We start from the raw sequence: 14,445 nt of genomic DNA, 5'->3' as shown, positions 1-14,445 counted from the left end.
GGAATGGCAAGCAGAAATGAGACAGAAGGCAAGAAAAAAAATACAGATGTGTATAGTCTGTATTTTGGATAACTTCCTCAAAGATCTGCTGAGCACCCCTCCTCAGGAAAGCAGGCCTTACACATAGTCCAGTTATTTGGGGCCCAAAACAAACAAAAGGGATTCTTTTAATTCAGTGCTCGCTTCTATTGTTGGTCCCCCTGATTTTCTGTCTCCAAATCCAAACTGCTTGAAGGTGTTGTTCCCAATACCACCATTTCCTTTCCCAGGTAAAGTTTATGGTTAAAACAACAGAGATCCAAACATGTAGTTAAAACCTCTCCAGCATATCTACCAAATCAACTTACTTTCAGACTTCAATTAACCTCTGAGGTTGTTGCTTGGAATTACAAATCTCCCTAGAAATGCTATGACTGCTTGTAACAGGATGAAAGGACAAAGGCAGCCCAGTGGGGTGAGTTATGGGGATCATCTTAGGTGGGTCTCATCCAGCTCAGACATCCTCAGGAAAAAGAAAAAAAAAAAAAAGAGGGAGAGAGAGAGCAATTTCTTGGTATTTTCTCTCTTTCTAGGAAACTGAGAAGAAAATGTAAGTCTCTTCCTCAGATATTGGGTTTTTTTGTTTGTGTGTGTGTGTGTGTGTTTAGAGTCCCCAAACATATGTGCTTTATTAAAGCACTGCCCATTTCATAGGCTTTATCTTGCACTGGATGATCTCTGGCGGTAGAGATATTCAAGCTGCTTTGTACATTTAGTTGTCCCTAAGTGTCTTTTTGGCAGACTGTTCCAAATTCTAATGATTTTACATTAAGATTCAGGGACCCAGTAATCTCTCCCCTCCCAATCCCCAGCAACAATAGAAATATCAACTCTTCAGTCCTAAATCAAACACAAATCTCTCTGAAATCCTCACCTGGAGCCATCTTTCATAGGTCTCTTTTCCCTGTGACTGTTGCAATCCATGGGGTCTGCAGTAGTCTCCCTGCTGGAGGAAATAAAAACAGATGACATGAATCAGGACCTCTTCTTGACAGGAACGAGGTGGAGAGGCTGCTCTCGGACAGCAGGTACACCATAAATTGCTGGTTAAGCCTCGCCAACATTTCTGGAGACGCGCTGGGCTGTGGGAGGTTTGGGCTGCTCCATTCTTCCACATTGGTTATCATCTTTCATTTCTTTTACACCTGATACCATGTGGTTTACAGAAATCTCTCTGGACCCAATAAACCATGGAAGTGAGCCGCCTTATTCTGTTTTCTTTCTTCTCCTGCCCTTCTTCATTCATTTCCTGGCTCTAAAGCTAAGCAACCAAATCCCCCAGGGTTCACTGGTAAGCAAAGGGCAGGCAGAAATGGCAGGAAAAGGGTCCTGCCCAAGCACAAAAGGAAAGGAAAGAGAGAAGGAGTCCCCAGACCTCTTAGAGTGGAACAGGTCTGCCTGTCTGCGGCACTGCCAGGCTCTTTTACACACAAGGCAAGTAAAGGACAGGGAAAAGAGAATTTATATAGCCAGAGATCTCCATCCCTTCAGGAAATAGTTCTTGCACTGCTTCTTAGGGCCAGCTAGCAGCACTGTGAGGTTTGTTGTTGCCCGGCCTGCAGGCCCTGACAGGCTGTGTCAGCGCTGGGCTCCTCGCCTCCCTCATGCCAGTCCCCTGGGTGCACCTGCAGGACGAGCACGGCTGGGTGGACGGAGCAGCTGCCCACAGCCCTGAACAGGCTGATGAGCCCTGATTCGCCTCACCAGCGCCACGCTGATGGAACATGTGTGGCAACGAGCAGCTCCTGAGAAGGAGAAATCCCCAGGCCTGGTTATTAGGGATCCCACAGATCGTATTCCCCTACCCTTCCAGCTCATGCACAGGTCCCAAACAAATGGCAGCCCATGCTGATTTGGCGTGGCAGGCGTGCTGCTGGCCAGCTGGCTGCTGCTGCTTCTCCCAGGGGATGGAGGCTTTTTGTTCCAGTAGTGGGGGTGGCAATTGGGGTTTCTTTTGCCTCCATCTGGCCACAAGCCTTCGGGTAATTTGGGGGAATTTCCTATCAATGAAGTTCCTCGCTGCTCTCATCGACTGACAGTTTTAAAAGCAATTCAAGGGGAGATAGGAATGACACCAAGATAAAAATGCAATCACAGAAAGGTTGGGGAAAATCTTCTTTCCTTGACTCACAAATTTCTTTATGCTGGAAAACATCCCCCTTTCCCATATCCTCCAATTTGCTACAGGTTCTAACATGAACAGCTTCTGCTGGGAATAGCCAACTGTGCCAAAATACAATAGCTGCTGCTCCTCCTCTGTTCTCTCCCCAGATTATCACACGTTTCAGCTATTGACATCGCCCAGAAAATGGAAGTTGCTCAGTGTTTACTAACCGTTCTGCTCCTCTCTGCTCTGCACGGCCCTCTGTGGGGCAGCCAGCTCTGCTGTTTACAAGCCCATCTGCTTCTGTTGCTTTTCTCCACCTGAAGTTACAGCACTCTGTTCAGGATATTGCTCAGAGTTGTGTTGGGAACTGCAAAGAGCAGAAGAGAACTTCAGGTGGTAAGGAAGCAGCATGAAGAGAAGAATACAAATCTGTTCTTATCTAAATAGACCTAAAAATAATGTAAACAAGAATAAGATGGCAGAGGAAATTCCAAACCAAGGGTGGCTTCAGCAGCACAGTCATTCCAAGGAGAGTTTTCCTTCTATTTTTATTAGAATTTTAACATTTAGAATCAAGCCAGAAAGGAAAATAATGTGCTCCAGTGACCATTTCCCTGAAATTACACTGCAGTTCCCCACATTTTCAAGTCCCTAGAGGCAGAGCTACAAGACTCCTTTGCCCAAACCTGTACTGCTGCTGCGAGCTGTTTAGTTCAGAGTTCTCTATGCAGTTTAATTCAAGGCCATGTTTCCAGGGATAAGAGGGACCTTGCGAGTCAGAAAGACATTGGAAACCTGTCTTCCCACACCACGAGCACCTGGAGGCAACCCTCAGAACCAGAGCTGCTGTCCCAGCAGCTTGAGCCTGCAAGCATGGCTGCAGGAGGGACCAGAGGGGCCTCTTCAGAGTTTCAGGCATTTGAACGCTCTCTGTAGCCCAGCTAGCCAGCCAAGCATGCCATGCTGCAAGCCTGGGCAGGCTGCTGCAGACATCCACAGGCTGTGTGAGAGGCAGCTGCATGGATGGGAGGGGGATGGCTGAGGAGCATGCTGTGCTCACAAATGCTGGTGCAGATCGAGGGAATAGCTCTGAGAGCCATGTTCCTGCGTGCCACAGCCTCTGAGCCTGGCTCAGGTTGGGGAAAGGGACTGCACTGCGATGTCTGGGCACTGCCTTGGCCACTGGCGATCAGCAGAAGGTGGCAGTGACTTTGCTCCCAGTTCACAGCATTGGTGCTTAGCTTGGAAAACAGAAACATTGTGCAGATCATACACACACTGAAGTTCACTGTATGGGCAAAGCCTGAGAAGGACAAGGAAATGCTTGGAGGTGAAGAAGATGTAAGATCTCAGGAAGAACGCTGCGGGTGCCTTCCGCCCTGTGCTGCACAGCTCCCTTCTGTGCTGTTGGATCACTGATCTCCACCAGCTCAGGGTCAGAAACGTGCCTGGCGTAGAGAGGAACGTGATGTCCCAGTTGGCAGCTTCCTGGCTCTGCCTCACCAGCTCAGCATGGCGTGCACAGATCACATCCCAAGTCTTGAGGCTATTGAGAAAAGATGCTGTGAGCTCCTGGGAATGGAGGAGCCTGCCAAGGCAGTCTCTCTGAGCAGCTAGGTGCAACACGCCAGCAGAAAGCAGTGCCTGTTGCAATGCTGCAGCTCTCGGGGCCCACATCAGGACCTCTCCACACACATGCTCTTCATTAGCGCTAACCGGGGAGCAGAAACGAGCTGAGAGCAAAAACTCCAAGAGGATTAAGCACACACGGATGCGAGCTCTGATGCAAGGAGGGATCCAACCTGAACTTCCTCCAAAACACGCAGTCAGATCTGGTTGCTCTGGTTTGGATCTGAATCTGGCAAGATGGAAAGCAGTGCAGCAAGAAGCTGAAAGAGGGGAGCAGAAAGAAAGGAGAACAGTTCCCTCCCTCTCACCCCAAAAATGCAGTGGGCCCAGAAGCGTGCACAATAAACTTGTCTCCTTTCCCTCACTCCCGGTTACATTGTTCGCTTTCCTGCAAATTGTTTCCACATTCTGTATAAATAACCCCAGTGCCAGGGAGGGGGAGGGAGCAGAGGGGCATGGGGAGAAGGGGTGGGAGGAAATCAGACGTCTTTGTTAGTTTTCAAAAAGAAGGTGGAGGATGTCGAGCAGCAGTTGGGAGCCAGGGCCTTGGCAGGCCGAGCAGAGAGCTGCCATGGAGCTGTGTTCAGACCTGGAGGAAGAAGAGTAAACACGGGAGAGATTATATATAATTACAGACAATCATGTTGCTGGGGATAAACAGGAATCAAAAGCAGGGAGGCACTGAAGTCTGGCACATCCCCAAGCCCAGAACAGAAGCCAGCCAGCGAGAGGCAACGCGGCTGGAAAGTGCTTCCCCTTGGGCCTGTTTTCAGTTAGCTCAGGGGCTGGGGTTTTTTCCCTCTCTTTTTGGCTTGAGGCGTTCCCCCATAAAGAGACGCGCCTGCTCAATGGGGAACAGGAGCCAAAGTGAAGTCAGCAGAATCCTCGTCTGTGACATTAATAGATTACTCTGTGAGAAACATCAGGAACGTTTGGAAAAGATACAGCCTGCTGAGGTCAGCAAAACCACCAACAACGGGAATTTTGGAACAAAAATGGCTTCAGAAGCACTCCAGAAGCTGTGCCTGCGTGTCCTGCGGGCAGTCTCCTTGTATGGGGAATTGACCCTGGAGCAGGATGCAAAGGGTGGGCTGCACCTGATGCTCCCAGCTCCCCTGGCTCCGGGGTTTGTGACAAAGCATCCAGGTCAGAACTGTGCTACAATGGCAGCAGCAGCAGCTTTGTATTTGCACAGCCTGGGAGAGGGAAGGAAAAAGATTCTGCACGTACTGGAGATGCTCTGGATGCAGTCAGAAGAGCAGGCGCTGGTGCTCCAAGCATTGCAGCCTGAGGTGGGTGATGCTGAGCACTCAACAGCGTCCTGCAAAGGAGGAGGGGGAAGCGATGAAGGAACAAAGCCGAGAAGCAAACTAAAAGGCATATGGCCCACGAGGGTGTTTTGTTGTTTTTGTTGTTTTTTTTTTTTAAGAGGGACCTTGAGGGATTTGAAAAAGGAAAGCAGCCTCGCTCAGCCTTCTTTTCCTTGAAGGCTCACTGGAGAGTCAGAGGGAAGGCGACATCGTGCCAAACAAAGGACGGCAACCTCAGCTGCTGACAGGGAGGAGGGTGGTTCGGCGAGGCAGTGTGAAAAGCTCTCTCCCAGGCACTATTTTAAATCCAAATAGCTTACAGCCTGCTGAATTCTTAAGCCATTTTCCTCATCTCTCAGCTGTTCTTCATTGAGAATTCAAGCATATATTTCAAAGCAGGAATGAGGACAGAAAAAAAATATATAAATCTATATACAGATATATACAAGAAATAACCAACCAGTGGTTAATATCAGAATAAGAACACAGGAAGCAGGGCATGCATAAAGGCTCTTCTACCTTCTCTCTTTCACTAAAGGTGCTCTGAACATCCTTTTCCTAAGGAAAGAAAATTGATTTTTTTTTTCAGGGAAATGACATTTGCTCTATGAGAACAGTGTCACCGTTTGGTGGATGACACCATTATCTGGCTACCTGGGCATAATATTTTAAATATTTTCTGTGAATTCATCATTGTGAGCATTTTTCCACCAGGATTTCTTATACTGACAAATCCTTCACCTGGGTATGTGTGGGACATGTATGAATGTGCAAAAGTGCAATATCTCTCTGTTGGCCATCTCAAAATGTAGCGGTGACACAGATGAGGTTAGTTTAAGCACAGAGCAGGAGACGCATTCAGCTCAAAGCTGCTGGAAATAGATTAGAGGGGGCAGAGGAAATGGAACTGGAAGGGGTTAAAAAAGGCTTTTGAGGTCCAAGCCTTTTCTGCTATAAATTTACATTGACTCTGTGAGGCCATATTTAAGCAATCTGCACCCACACAGAGTTGTAACAGTTTCTTCCAAATATCAGATGTGAGTGTACAGAACCATGAATAAAACCAAGGTAACAGAGGGGTCCCAACAACAAGCTGGTAGTGTTCACATGCCATGCTGGGCAGAAACAGCGCCAGGTTTTGGCAACATGGTGAGAGACAGGACAGGGAGCTCCCAGAGCTGGCCCCGACTTCTGTCCAAGGAGAAATGAGGTTACTGATGTCCTGCAGTCACAGGTGAACATCGACCACAATTCCCTCACATAGGCAGGCCCCCACAGCCACTCAGTGTTATCAGAAAGCAAGAATTAAAACTTTATCAAGATAGAGCAGATCCTCAAGAGAGCACGGATTTCAGAAGCAATCACCAAATCATTCCACAGGCACCTCATTGTGACTCACAGGGCAGGCAGAAAATCAGAAGAGCACCACCTAAAGAGAAACACACTTTCTAGAAGTGGGAGCGAGTGCTCCCAGAAGGAGCCCTTGGTGGGGTAAAGCGTCTGTCCTTCCTTGTCTCTGCCTCTTTTCCTAAGGCAACAAGCAAAAAAGATGAGTGTGATGTTTGCATCACTACTTATTTTTGCCTTGCAAAACGTATTTGCATGTGCTGGAGGAAAGATTTCTTTTGGCTTGTCACAGAATCCTGTGGCTGGTACATTAGCTGGCAGTCCGCTTTGGATGGGCTCAGGCAAATCCAGCAATCCAATCTCTGCCGTTGCTGTCATCCCCTACACATCCACTTTTGAAATAATTATTTCCGTGGCTTATGAAATAACTCATGTCACCAGCAGAGTGATGAGAGCAGCCCTCCAGGCCCGAGCTGCCAGGCACAGGCACCTTTCAATATGCTGCCTGCAAGAAGTGCAAGGTTTCGTTCAGTGAAAAACCCACCCTATTTTGAGCTTGTGAAGAGATGTGGCTTGAAGACATAAGCCTCTCTATACTTAATAATACACATTACTGATTTTTCCCACAGAAAACCTTGAGTGAACAGCCTTTTTTTGTTGAAATCTTCTGTTACAAATATTGGTCATTCACTGAAAACATAAAGCCCAAAAGATGCGAGCAAGTGATTTTATAAGAAGTTTGTATTTCTGCAGCAAAGCAGGCATCTCCAAAAAGGCACAACTAATTTGCTGTACACTGATTGTCTGCAGAAAAGCAACTCCGATGGTAAGTTTGTAATTAGCCCATATAAATGTGCATGCAAATAGGCATTTCAAAGGGAAAAGTTATCCCTCAAACAAAAACTCATCAACAACATAAGCTACAGGAAAACAGCAAGCAGGAATGTCCTGATCCTGACATATACAGCAGATAAATAAGGTCAAGGAATCCTCTTCTGCCCCACCAGGGCTCCCAAATGTCCAGAAAAAAACTATCTGTGATACAGCCCAAGGGCTGCAGTGCCCAAGCTGCATTGCTGCTGAAGTACCAGTGCCTGAGTCACTGTTCAGTTGCTTTCTCCAGGAGAAGATATACTGGATAATCTGACTCACACACCTGTATAATGGATGTGACACAGAGGTCTCATCATTTAAAGGCTGTATTTGTACACGGCATCCTTTGAAATATCAGACTGGGAAACCACCTGGATGCTGCTGCTGCTGCACATCTGCATGGCTTGTTCTGCAAAGCAGCAGGGAGGGAGGTGAGACGGCCAGCAGGAAAAGGGGACTGAGGTGCACACAAGACAGAAGGAAGATAAAGGGAAAGAGGAAGATCAATTAATGATCCGACAGCAATGAGAAAACAAGTACAAATGTGGTCCCCAAAGTTAGCACCGTGGGCTGCATGAGGAGCCGGATCAATAGGCGCTGTGCGGAGGGAGCCCAGCGCAGGGTTACGGCGGCCACGGTGAAAGTCCCCAGATTACAATAAAGCAGCTTGAAGGTGACAGATTTCATTGTTGAAGGTGATAAAATTCCATGTGGCGCGCTGCAAAACAAGGGCTGGAGCTCAGCCTGCAGAAAAGGAGGCGGCACCTAGACAGTGCATGTGGGGCTTCTCTCCCTCTCCTCTCCATGGAAATTAGGATAGAAGTGCCCAAGCTGTGTGCCACGTTTCCTCACCTTTGTGTCTCTGTTCTCACAGTGGAAGCACGTGAGGCAAAGCACACAAAATGTGGGGCTGTCCTCCATGGAGCCGTGCAGCAGGCAGCGTGCTGCAGGCGGTGTCGGCATGACCCAGTTGGCCATGGCCCTTCTGCTGCTTGTGCTTCATTGAAGTGGTCTCCCACAATTCTGATAGGGGCCATGCCATCATGATCAAGGCGTCCCAAAAGCTTCAGGTTTTGTTTTTCCAAATAAGCCCTGAATGTCATTACATAGGTAGAAGATACATTTAGCAGAAGTCCAACCTTCACTCCCTTTTCCTCGTGCCACACTTTGCTGCAAATGCTTTGCAGACGGATGCTTTGCAAAGGACAGAAATTTTGGTCCAACAGAGGTTGGTTTGGTATGGATGCACTATAACTGCTTGAAATACAGGGAAGACTCAGCAGCAGAGATGTGCAAGGAACAGAAGAATCAAAGCCTGAGACTAAACTAGCAATTAGACGAGCCCCAGAATACATTCAAGCTGAATCAATCCATACAAGAATTTCAGTCACGGTCTGCTCGTGCCCACACTGCTTTCCTCCCTCCCTTTCTCTCCCACAACCCAGGGCTGAGATCCAGCACTGCTGTCTGCTTCATCAGAATATGCAAGAAGTGCAGTGACAACGTGCCTCCGAAGATGCTTTATCAGTTTTGCAAAGTCCCAGCTCATCCTCCTCTTGTGGATCTATTTACATATTGATGTATTTATTCGACTCTCTCCACCAGGCGTGCCCTGTGAGATTAAACTGTTTTATTTACAAAGACATTGGGGTTGCAGCTCCTAACAATTAAATCAGCCAAGACAGAACTTTGTGTGTGCTTTCAGATTGATGTCTGAACAGACAAGAGAGTCCTCGTCAGCGATTCGGGGACAGCCGGGGGGAGGACCAGTTAAACCCCATCTATATAAACCCGTCAATAGCTGCTGCCACTGGGAGAAATGGATTGGGATGGTGGGTGGTGCAAACAGGCAGAAGGGAAAGGTGATGGGCCAGCAGGAGCAGTGATGGATAAAACATGACGAAGAAATGTAGCCAGCGTGGCTGACCTTAAAGAGCAGGTTCCTCTCAGTGGGAACAGCTGAAAGGGACAGGGAGAAGAGAGAAATGCCTTGTGAGAAGAAAGCCAGCGAAAGGTCCTTCAGGAGAGACCACCTGCGGCTGCCTTCACGCTCCAGGCCCTTCTACAAGAGCTTGTCCCTGAGCAGATCCTTGTGGAACATCCCTCCTCTTTCCATCAGCGCCTGATGGGCTGTATTTGTCAGCCATCTCTTCTCCACACCCTTTGGGCAGGAGGGCTCTGCCTGAAAGGTGCAGTCCAGGCCAGCGTTTGCTGGGCAATGCCACTGAGCACCAGCAAGTCCTGCAATCAAAACAACTTTCAGCAAAGCACACGACTGCAGGGATCAGCACCTACAGGTGTACAAACCTGCAGCACGTGCTCCTGTTTGAAGGACGTCTCTCAGAGCACTGCAGGCTCCTGGAACACAGCAGCTGAAAAGTCACCTGCGTATTTAGATGGGTACAAATGCAGCCTGCTCCTGACAGCAATCCCATCGGCTGCCAGCATTCCTCTTCGCATCTCTGACGTTTCAGAATTATATTTAGAGAAGTGCACAGGAATTAAATTTCGACGTTTGCTACAGAACACTGCTATATAAATATTCTGCACCACCTGCCCAAGGATCTATTGGTACGCAGCAAGGCTGCATCGTTGCCTTTAATTAAACAGGCACAGGCAGCCCAAGGAAGGAGCACTAAACAGCATCCTAACCATCTTAGAAGTCCTCACTTGTCTCCCTATTAATTCTCACCCTAATCTTTTGCATAGCACTATTGCCAGGCTAATTAATCACAGGTGCGAGCACAAGCATTAATTGCAACAGTGACTCATTTTTTCTTGCCCGTGCCCAGCCATTTCTAGCCTATAGTAATGCAGCTACTCCCGTTACTTTTATAATTATTACAAATATAGAGCCAGCAACACGCACTACATTTTGTAGGCATTAAAAAAGACACGGAATTTGGCCCGAAGCATTAACAATCTGGTGCACATTCATGGGACTGATGAACGTATTTCACTGACAGTCAGAAAATGCATTTCCTGAATCACTTTAATTCAGGGAACCGTATGAGGATGTGTGGTGAAGCACAGGCTTTAGGAATCCAGCATCTGCAGTTCCTCTGGTCAACAAGTCTTGGCTGCTTGTGGCTTGTTGGGCCTTACTTCTACAGTGCATGGCATCTCCAGATCAGGCTGTCCCTGGAAAATCATGCAAGATGGCTCTCAAGTGCATTTCGCTGGGTTAAGAAGTGCTCCATCCTCTGAGTCTCAGGCTTGGGTTCTGTGAACTCTACTCACAGCCTTGCTGTCGGGATGAAAAGAAGGGAGGTGAACCTTTGGAGCATGGTGTGTGTTGGAGACACCCAGCACAGCCAGAGCTGTTGACAGACACTGGTGTGCCTGAGAACAGGATGGCCACAATTCCAGACACAGGTTCTGCCTGGCCAGGCAGGCAGAGGGAGCACAGAGGAGCTGACGTCGCTGTAGCTTTTGCCACAGGGAATTTGGAGCCGTTCAGCTTGGTGCTGGGTGAGACAGTGCCTTCCCCTGGCACAGGATAACGCAGGGATGGAAACCAATGTGCTGCACAAGGGGTAGGAAAAACTGCTGACTGTGTCATGCTGAGAGATTAGATTATAAATGTATTAAATGACTAACGTGCATTATACATTCTTCCCAGAATAAACCACCTGCATACACAATGTGTGGCTGTGATGTGGGGTTGACAGGTTCAGGCAAATGGTTCAGGACTAATTTTCAGTGTCAGACTGGCAGAATGCGCTCCAGACAGAGGGAGAGATGAAGCCAAAGCTGTGAAACACTGCTTTTTAGGGAGAAAACAAAGCTAAAATTTGAACAGCCATAAAAACACAAAACCACAGTAAATATTACTTTTCCTTGACAGAGCGGGGACTGGGGAGATAAAAAAGTGAAGGAGAACTGAAGGTGAGCACCCATTATTTACTGCTGATGATGATGAAGGAGTAAAACCCCGCGTCGTGTTTTCCTCCAGGACAACAAGAGCACCGGCCTGCTTCCCAGCCTGGCTAGCTGTTATGTTCCCCTCCTGGGGTGCGTTTTACGTGCTGCTTCAGTGCAGTGTCGTTCTGCTTTTAATTGTTCACAAGCACACAAAGCACATGGTGTTCTCCTGCACCACCACTGCACTCCCAGCAGATCAGATGGAGAAGACAGAGGTCTGGAGAATAATATAAAAAAGATCTAAAAGGGTTTGTGTTGTTGTTGTTTTTAATATAATATACTTCCCTCTGCCTGCTTAAAAGCATAGGTTTGTTTGAACTTCCTAGGGAAGTCGGGAGCACTAAAGAGGAATTGGCAGGCTCCAATCTGGCTGCTTTTCCTTATTATGAGAAAATACACTCTTGTCTCATTGTCTAAGAGTATGAATTCCTCATCTCACATTGTGTTTGCACAGAAGCGTGAAATGTATCCTGAACACTGGTCTTCATCCACACTTCACAACGTGAGAACAACGAGGGCAGTGAGAATGGGAGCACCACAGAAGTGGGGGAGCTGTGTGTGCTCCGAGGCTGCAGCTCTCGCGCTGCATTCACCATAGCCATGGCATTTAAAGGGAAGCAGTGGCACGATTCTTCCCCAGGATGCTGAGGGGCCCCGTTTTGTGAGCTGTTGCCCCTGTGGGAAGCTCCCTCCTCCTTTTCCGTAAATGTTCCCCCTGCTGCCACTGAATCACCAAATAATCTGGAGACCCGTGGGAAGGGAATTAAATGGTGGTTATCACACTGCCACGTTCTGCTCATTTTATTTGTTTTAAATGACCATGAAAGCAAAGTGGGGAGAAAGAAAACACCCAAGTGGAAAGTTAATTGAGCTACTGAAATGTCTTTAAAGGAGCACTGTGGTGCCTCAGCTCCCGCTGGTGGCATTTGCTCACATGAGTTGGCACCTGATGACGCAGTACAGATGGGACCCTCTCTCTACACGGCCCTTGCTGCAGGCTTGGAGCTGAAAACAAACTTCCTGTAAAGGTGAGAGAAATGGAAAAAGACCTAAATATGGGGACAGACTCAAGCAGAGATGAGGGAGGAGCTGCCCTGACCAACTGACTGGAGATAGGAGCACAGAAAACCAAGATGTAGAAGGGCAATGGTTTGGTGCACAGCAAGACACCCATACCTGCAGGAGAAGCCAGGGTGGGCCCATGTGGGAAGAGGGGGCTCAAGGGAAGTGCTGTGGGAGTCCAGGATCTGACAGGGAACCTGTCGGACCTGCTGGATCAGCTGCACACGAGCTAATCTCCAAACAGAAGAGAACTTGCTCCTGGCTTGTTATACCTGACAGCATTGCTTCCAGAGCTCCCAAAGCCCAGAAACACCAGCAGGCAGCATGGGTGAGGCGGGGCCGCACAGCCTACATCAGCCTGGATAATTAAAAGGGCAGTCAGGGATGGGAGGATGGTGGAGACTTTCCCTTAGCACCTCCTGCACCACTGGGCCTCACTAGATCAGCACTTTCTGGAAACTGCTGTATTGCCAGATGATGATTGGGTATCTGACAGGAGATGAATAAAGTCGTTAAAGTTCTTATTTCTAGCTATAAAAAAAAATAACAATGAAAAGCAGACAGAGACAGGGGAAGGGCTGCCCACAGCTTTCCCATGTTGCATTGAACTGAATGGAGAGAGAGCTATCTTCAGTTGTTTTCCCTTCTCATTTTCTCCTTTCTCCATGCCAAGAGCAATCAGTGTGAGATCAAGCATTTGAAAGATACCGCGCTTAGTCAGAAACATTCCTCAATACCTGTCAGAGGGACTATCTGTTGTTTATTTGCATGACCTTTTCCCACTGGCAGTGCCAGAGCTCTCCAGCCATAGTCCTCCATCACAGCCTGCTGTGCTGAGCCAACCCCACCATGAGTTCAGGACCCAGGGGTCTGCAAACCAGAGCAGCGCATGAAGGCCGTGTCACCTTCTTTTAATGATGACTGTTCTGCCTCTAGCTCTGCAAGTGAGAGCTCCTGTTTCTGTGTCAAAGGCTGTCCCCCTTCTTCGTACTTCTTTCCCCAGAGGTACAAATGTGCCTGTGCTTTCAGGTCCTGTGTAGCTCAAGATCGAGATCTGAATATCAACTATTTCCTTTGTGCTCTGCTGTACCAGCCTGGGGATATTTGGCTGGGGCACTCTGAGCAGTTTGGAGACTTTGAGATACCATTTCTGTAGAGATTTGCTACTCAGCTGCTGTAAGAAGAGCTGCCTCTGTCCTCACCTGTAGCAGTGATACCTCTCTGGTAAGTGCAGCCTCCTGCCAAGCAACGCGTCCCAAAGTCAGGTATGGCTGCCTCGAATCTGGCTTAAGAGATTGAAAGGGATATTTGGAAATGAATTGCAACCCTCATCATCTGGGATCTAAATGAGCACTGGGCTAGAGGTCCTGAACAACCCAAAGCACTTGAGGCCAGGATATCTTTCTGCCACGTTGGCACCTGAAACTCCCTTAGTTTCAGATCCAGTGTTGACCGACATCCTGAGCAGTGCAGAACAGGTCCTGCACCGCTGGGAGCACTAACACTGACCTGCGTGCAACTCATACTCAGAAGCTTGCAGGTTCAGCCCACTCTGGCAATCAGAGTAGCCCTGCTCTCCACTGAGTTGTAGGCTCCTAAGTGGCCTCTCTGCAAGAAAGAAGCATTCAAAACATGTATTCACATTGATGAGGTGGGCACAACCACTGGGAGGACATGTGGAATGGAGTCACTTCCTCTCTGCAGCAATGCAGGAACAAAGTCGTGTTATTGTAGTGGGTCTCAGCAGCTAGCTTCCAGACATGCCATACAACCAGGAACAAAAGGTCTTCTGAAATAACAGTGCCTTCAGCCCAGAAAACGCTGCAGTCCACATGGGGAAACCTTCTACTGGACCTCTGAAGGCCAAAGAAGAGTTAACTGCAGTTCTAAAACCCAGCAAGTTGCCGGGATACCTTGGGGCATGATCTGGTTACACTTGTGCAAACAATCTGGCACCAGGCAGTGAGGCACACACCTCAATTTAACATTTCTATTTTCCCAAGCCTTAACATCAGCTGTCGGCATAAAGGACTGGGAATATATGTTCAAGATGGAAAGCATTTCTAGAAACTGGCCATTCTTCAAAGGCATATTTACTGGATGTTCCAGTAGCCACAATCCAATAAACACGCAGCAATATTACACTGGGCAAAA

The 14,445-nt window shown here is 48.1% G+C and overlaps 1 long non-coding RNA gene across 2 annotated transcripts in view; it reads right to left on the bottom strand.

Annotated features, from left to right (window-relative positions):
• The window catches only part of LOC109369572, a 97,458-nt gene that overhangs the window by 14,188 nt on the left and 68,825 nt on the right, over window positions 1-14,445 (bottom strand). For both annotated transcript variants that reach the window (XR_004161012.1, XR_004161011.1), the window contains exons 10-11: window positions 2,374-2,513; window positions 914-985 (exon numbers count right to left, since the gene is read on the bottom strand). This is a non-coding gene — a long non-coding RNA (uncharacterized LOC109369572). The remainder of the gene's footprint in view (window positions 1-913; window positions 986-2,373; window positions 2,514-14,445) is intronic.

This window comes from Meleagris gallopavo, chromosome 12, assembly GCF_000146605.3.
Source record: "Meleagris gallopavo isolate NT-WF06-2002-E0010 breed Aviagen turkey brand Nicholas breeding stock chromosome 12, Turkey_5.1, whole genome shotgun sequence".
NCBI classification, from domain to species: domain Eukaryota; kingdom Metazoa; phylum Chordata; class Aves; order Galliformes; family Phasianidae; genus Meleagris; species Meleagris gallopavo.
Note: the sequence above shows the minus strand (reverse complement) of the source record. Positions and strands in the feature narration are given on the sequence as shown.